At 46.0% G+C, this 6,741-nt stretch overlaps 1 long non-coding RNA gene across 2 annotated transcripts in view; it reads right to left on the bottom strand.

Annotated features, from left to right (window-relative positions):
• Window positions 1–5,506, bottom strand: part of LOC129692918 (uncharacterized) — a 9,753-nt gene extending 4,247 nt beyond the window's left edge. Inside the window, exons 1-4 of one of the 2 annotated variants that reach the window (XR_008722788.1) lie at window positions 5,225–5,506; window positions 3,461–3,843; window positions 695–817; window positions 252–383 (exon numbers count right to left, since the gene is read on the bottom strand). This is a non-coding gene — a long non-coding RNA (uncharacterized LOC129692918). The remainder of the gene's footprint in view (window positions 1–251; window positions 384–694; window positions 818–3,460; window positions 3,844–5,224) is intronic. The other variant, XR_008722787.1, reaches the window with a different exon arrangement.
• Window positions 5,507–6,741: the final 1,235 nt, after the last annotated feature.

Here is a 6,741-nt window from a genome sequence, read left to right as displayed (position 1 = left end):
ATCTATCTATCTATCTATCTATCTATCTATCTATCTATCTATCTATCGTGTCTCTGTGTATCCCTGGCTGGCCTGGAACTCACAGGGATTCACCTTCCTCTGCTTCTTTCGCTCACCTCAATGAGTAGAACACCAACCATCTCCCCTAGTTACCGCTCCCCCATAGGGGACACTCAAGCAGCTTCTGGTGTTGCACACTTCCTCCAGAAGCAAAGGTGGAAACACAGTCACATTAGCCACAATGACAGTACCTTGATAATTAATGTGGGTAGATGTCATTCTGGAAGGTTCTGTGAGGTTGCTCTGGGATGACATTAGTCAGGAGGCCTTTGATAAAGTCCTCAGTGCTCCCCTAATGTGGACCCCACCAATCACTGGAAAGCCTGCATAAAGAAGACCGGCATGTGTCAAACGTGAGGGAATTCTCTATTTGACGGCCTTAAAACTCCTGTTCCTCCAGCTTGCTAGCCCGTCCTGCAGATTGGGAATGTCTAGCTTCTGTATTTGTGTGAGCCAATTCCTTTACATCTCTCAATCTTCCCCTCCCACACATAAGTCAAAGCTATTTTTTTTTTTATAAAATTGTATTTGTTTCTCAGTTTCTCTCTCAACCTGGCTATCACACAAATAATTGAGACTCTTTTCTATTTTTTTAATAATAAGCTTCACAGCACAATAACTGAGCAGTTATTACCCTCTAAGTTAATTTGGCTTCCTTCCAGCGTACATCCCAGAGATACTTGCACTTTGTAGATTTCCTGCTCTGGCTCCTTCTCCTGATGTCTCTTGAACCTCTTACTTCAAACTCCTCCCTTAGCTGGCAAAAAAAAAAAAAAAAAATGCAGCTTTATTCTTTTTCCTACTTAGTGATTGGCTGTAAGATACTTCATTGGCATATCAGGGGACAATTGGGGAGCAGTGTTTTCACCACATTGAGACAGGAGATTCTCAGAACAAGGATTGAACCAGATATGGGGGGGGGGGGGCTAGAGAAGTCAGCATTTGAATTTCACAATAACTGTATGCCCACACACATATAACTCCCAACCCATTATGCATTGAGGATGCATACCAAGACACCCAGTAGAGGCATGGGAATTGGAGAGCACTGAACAGTTCATATACCAGTACACCTCGGTATCCATTGTGAATTCCTTCCAGAACCCTCACGAACACCGAACCCTGAAGATTCTGCACCATTTATATAAAATGATGCCATTTACACACAACCTATGCACATCTCCCAGTGTAGTTTAAATCACCTGTAAATTAATTATAAACCCCAAAGTAAATCCTGTGTAAACAGCTGCTTTACTATATTATTTAGAGAATAACAGCAACAACAAAAATTCTACACATATTTAGTGCAGACATAATTCCCCCCTCCACCTCAGATATTTTAAATCTCTAGTTGGTTGAATCTATGGATGTCAGACATGCTACCTGGAAAAAAAAAAAAAGCCTGGTGTTTTTTACTTATGTGTATGTATGTGTGTGTATGCATATGATAAAATTTATATGTAAAGCACAGTAAGATATTCACATAATAAACAGTATGGTTACAGTAAACTATAGTAAAAGTTATAAGAATATGGTCTTTCTCTAAAAGCATGTTTTTGTAGTGTCGTCACCTTTTTTTTTCCTGATGATGCAATACCTGAGACGGAACGAGGTCAACGATGGAGACACTGTGAGTAGCAGTAGGACAGTACATAAAATTACTTCAATGCAGCACTGTGACAATTGTTCTGTGATAACCAAGGTGGCTAAGATCAGATGACTAACAGGTGGAGAGCATATACAACGCGGATACAACGGGTGATGAGATAATTCATGTCCTAGGCTACATGGAGAACAATGGCGTGAAATTTCAGGCAGTGTACAATCTCAAACTTAAGAATTACTTACTTCTTAAATTTTCCATTTGATTTTTTTTGTACCACAGTTGGCTTGTGGGTGACCCAGTTTTGGAAAGGGTGATCACATTATGCGGAAGGAGGCCAACTTATATGAATATTTTTTTTTCCTCTGGAAAATCTTGAGAGTTACAGTGATATAAGCTATTTTTATGGTTTTTTAAGGCTTTATAGTACGGTAATTTGCAAGCAATACTAAAATAAACAAGGTAATATAAATCCTCACATTCTAAGCACTTGGCTTCAATGATGATTAACCTATGATCTTGACTTTTTATATGTGTCTACCCACTTAATTACCGCCTGTATTCTTTTTAAGACAACCCTAGGCGTTCTACCATTCCATCCAGACATATTTCAGTATGCATCTCCAGGTGATAATGACTTAAAAACACAACCACAAGACCATTAGCACACTTGAAAATAAAGCCAATTTCCTGATACCATCAAAGATTCAGTCCTACCCAATTTCCTGGTACTTATCTTTTGAAAATTGATTATTTTGTGAGTACTCTAAAAATTAACACAAACATAGTACCTACGCTTTGGAAAACGCAGGAAAGCAGCTAGGAGAAAAATTAGAGCCAGCCACAATTATTGGGGCTCTTGCCAGCCTATATGGTGCCATTTCATAAATAGAAAAGGAAAAAAAAGGCTCATTTCAGGAAGGCAGCTTGTGCCAAAATGCCCCCCACTCTTCTCTCCAGCAGATGCCCAAGTGCTGTGCACAACTGAGCATTTTATGCTCAAGCCCTTGAGGGTTCCCCCACTGTTTACATTTTGGAGAAAAGCCTTTCAGATTTTCTATGGATATATACATATTTTTTGCATAATTGTTTTCATATGGTGCATTCAGTTTTGCAAGCAGCTTTTTCCCCCCACTACATAGCAGACCGTAAATGCTTTTCCGTGTTGTGAAATATGCCTCTCAAACATGACATTCTGTGGCTGCATAGAGCGCACTGTGTGTTTGTCCTGTGTGTGGCTGTCCTCTATGGGATCAGCAAAGGCCCAGTTGTTTAGATCTACAGCCCTTGGAGTGCACAGTCTGTCTTTGGAAGACAGAACACAGGCAAGAACAGTATGTCCTTCACGGTAGGAACATGACACGCAGGGGATCCTCTGCACACGCGCTTGTGTGATCACAGAGGTTGTAAATTGGTTCCTCGTGGTTGGTTTGGAAAGACAGCTAAGGTATGGTTCTATTTAGTTCAAGTCATGCCTTGGGGAGCAGGAAGAGCTGTCCCTCAACATGTTTAGACTCTTAGCTTTTTCATAGTAAACAAGAAGCTTTAGCTAAGAGCCACGAGGCAAGAAAGAGTGGAACATGGTTGCAGGGACAGTTATTCCCAGAGTTATGCAAGCAAGAGATGTGGGTTTTGAAAACCAACCTCCATTGACGTGTGAGGCAAACAGAAGACAACAGAGGAGAGAAGGGTGGGGAGGGAGGGTTGCCCCATGAGCTGTCCTTTTTGGGTGTTAGTTCCCCAGCACAGCCATTTCTAGATGAAAAGCAAAAAGCAAAAACAAAACAAAACACTTACCAAACGGTCTCGTAAGAAATACCATCACAGACTCAGGAGCCGGCTAATGGATTCTCGGAAAATCGCCAGCATACAAGCTCCATCTTTTGAGAACCAGAATAAACATTGAGGTCAATTGCAAAGCACCCATTTGCTCAAACCCACAGCCCACAGTCAGCCCAGAGCTTGAGCTGCTGTTTTCCATGCCAGCCCTTATCTTCTGCAGGGAGTCCGCAGGACTGAATGACTCAGTTTAATGGAGTCGTTGCGACAGGGCGAGGTCACAGGGCAGATGTTAACCAGGAATTCCTAACTTCGGAGGCCACTCTGAAGGGTAGTAGAGTTTCAACGCTGTAAACCCTCGCTGAGTGAGAAGGCCACTTCCATGCAAGCCTGGGGGCTACCTAAAAAAAAAAAAAAAAAAAAAGCATAAAGTGGGAATTGCACTGGGTTTCTATCAATCCATAAATTAAGGTTGGAAAGTGGGTAGGAGGCCCACGTCATTGTAGAGGGGTTTTCATAGGGTAAGAGGAGGTATGCAGTGCTGGGTCCCTTTTAAAGGTAACTTGTACGCTAAACAGGACCAGGGAAGTAGCCCTGAGCCCCCCCTCCCCCGGCTGCCATGAGCCACCTCTCAGCACTGCCCCAAACAGCATTTTTGTTTTTTTAAATTGATTCCACCCAGGATTTTATCAACAGCTTTTTTGGGTGGCATGTGAGTCACACAACATGATAGTATCAAACATGAGGAACTTTTCTTGGATTGAGAGGGTAGGAATGGGAAATCAAGGTGTTGGCAGTTGGTACTGTCCCTCCAAGTACTCTAGGCGGGAAATTTTTCTCACCACCTTCAGAAGACGGTGGTTTTATCCAGGTGGCCCTTGGCTGTTGTAACTGATCTCTGCCCCTTCATTCTCGTGACCTCCTCCTTCAGGACCTACCCTAATGGTCTTATCATTATGTTCATAGTAACTGTAGTTACAGGCCGCATCTGTAAGGATCAAGGGGAAGGGCTTTCTTGTGGTTTTTTGGGACGGGGGAGGGACACAACGAAACATAATAATTTGAGAGTAAAAAATTTTTCAATTGAGTAGGCATGATGGCATATGTCTTTAATCCTAGCCCTGGAGGGACAGAGGCAGGCAGATCTCTGTGAGTTCAAGGCAAGCTGTTTTTACATAGCGAGTTCGAGGCAGGCTAGGGCTACAGAGTAAGATCTCTCTCTGTCTCTCTCTCTCTCTCTTTAATGGGGGATGGGAGGATTCTGGAATCATATATCCACATGTTTCACTTATTTTTGTGTGATTGTCAATCACTCACTTATCAATCCTGGGCTCCATGGCCCCTCCCCTGTCGGTTCAATGCTGTTCCCACCTATTTTGTCTCTAAAATACTGAATAAGGGGAAAGAGTTCTGACTGGGAACAGCCTCCCTACTGTGAAAGGCAGTGCAGGGGTCAGCCAGGAGGGGATAATTGAGAGAAGTCCCTAGAAAGACTTTTTTTTGTGTGTACTTTGCTTTTGGAGAAAGAGAAAATACACACACACACACACACACACACACACACACACACACGTATATGTAGCCCAGGCTAACCCTGAACTCTCTATATAGTCCAATATCCTCCTGCATAAGCCCCCAGTAGTGGAGTTCTGGGCAGACTTGGCAATAGCTAAGCTGTAGACTTAAGAGCAGCCGGACCAATTGCCCAATTCTTTTCCCAGCTCCCCAGGCTACCACACCCCGGGACAGCACTCTGGACAAGTTCCAAGGCCCACTACATACATTCAAGGACTCTTGGCTCTCACCGTGGAGCTGGTTCTTGGCAGGTGGAGCCTAGTTGGCCCAGACTCCGTGGCTGCACTCAACCCAGCTTCAATATTTGGACAGGCGCAAGGCATGTGTGCAGAGGCAGCGAGCGAGTTGAGAGAGTTTCAGCTCCGGGTGAGACTGAAGGGATTTGACATGTTATTGAATCCGGGTGCAGAAGGTGAACTCTGGGCCGCCACGCATCCCAGGAATGCGGAAGTAGAGCTCTCAGCGCATATCTGAAGCTGACAGGGGCTGACAGTCCCCATCTGGGAACAATAAGCCAAGCTGAACGCTCAGCCGGGGCAGGGGCTGCTTCCCTCCACCCCCGCCCTCCCCTCCACTCTAACAAGGTGAGCGCAAGGAGGGAGCTTCGCCTCTCCTGCAATCCCCTGAGTCCTGGGGACCGCTGAGTGGGGCAGCGTCTCGGATGCTTGCCATTCCGGGAGCAGCGGGCTGCGACACGGTCCATTTCTCCCCCGGGAGAGACCAGAGTGGAACGCCACGGGGAGGCAATTTGGGATGCCGACTGATCACCCAGCCAGCTGCGGGTCTCCTCGCTTCAGGGAAGCCGGGGCAGCGATGTGTTTGTGTCACGGTGAATACTCCGGGCTTTCTTTGTTCGCTTGGGGCGGGACTTCCACAGTGAAGTTCAAAGCACCGGTTCACAAGCCACGCATCCTAATCCTCTCTCTCTGATCTGGATTTTGTCCCCGTTTGTCGTGTAACTAAACTGATTACAAGATTTTAGCCTTTGGGCTAGGCTGGGTCTTTGGGATAGCCTTCCATAGGCTTTGCTGTCAGACGGTGCAGCAGCTGGGGAGTTCGTGGTGCAGAGGGTTCTGGAACAGGAAGAAACCCGGAGCCGAAATCTCGCAGCATGAGCCTACTTGCCCTTGCTGCTCACTGCGGCATCTGTCACCGTCCCTAGCCCTTGAATAACAGCATCTCAGACCATCCACGGCACCTCACCTCTCCAGATTCTGCCTTGTCCAACAGCACTGCTCTAGATCTGGGAACCCATCCTCGCTGGGACACCTGGAGATGCCCAGCCCTATCTCTTCGATTTGTGGCCCTCCCCATAGCGGCAGCTCTTCCCAAGGCGCATGTTGTCCCAGAGATCAAGCTTCTGTCCCGGGACCCAGAATCCCATACCTCTGCTATCTGTCTATAAGACACCACACTGGAGAGGTCCTGGTGCAGGCCTTGTGCAGGTTGGAGGGCCCTGTGCCAGGCTCCTGTAGAGGGTGTGGCTTTGAACTCACTACTCCCCCTCAGTGCCAAAGTCTCAGGCTTTGGCTTATCTTCCTGCCTGACCCCTCTCGGTGATACCTCACCATATAGTTACAAATCGAGAAACCAGCCTCCACTTTCAGGTTCTTTCTCTTTGCTACTATAGTCACCAAGTCTCCATGTGATCTCTAAGCTAACACTACGTGCCTTTCCTTCTCCCCATCCAAACTGCCTTCTGCTCTCCTGGGGAAAGCAACAGT

The sequence above is a fragment of the Psammomys obesus genome, unplaced genomic scaffold, assembly GCF_907164565.1.
Source record: "Psammomys obesus unplaced genomic scaffold, mPsaObe1.curated_primary_1811, whole genome shotgun sequence".
In the NCBI taxonomy this organism is placed as follows: Eukaryota; Metazoa; Chordata; class Mammalia; order Rodentia; family Muridae; genus Psammomys; species Psammomys obesus.
The sequence above is the reverse complement of the archived record's forward strand: the minus strand, read 5'-3'. Positions and strand labels throughout refer to the sequence as shown.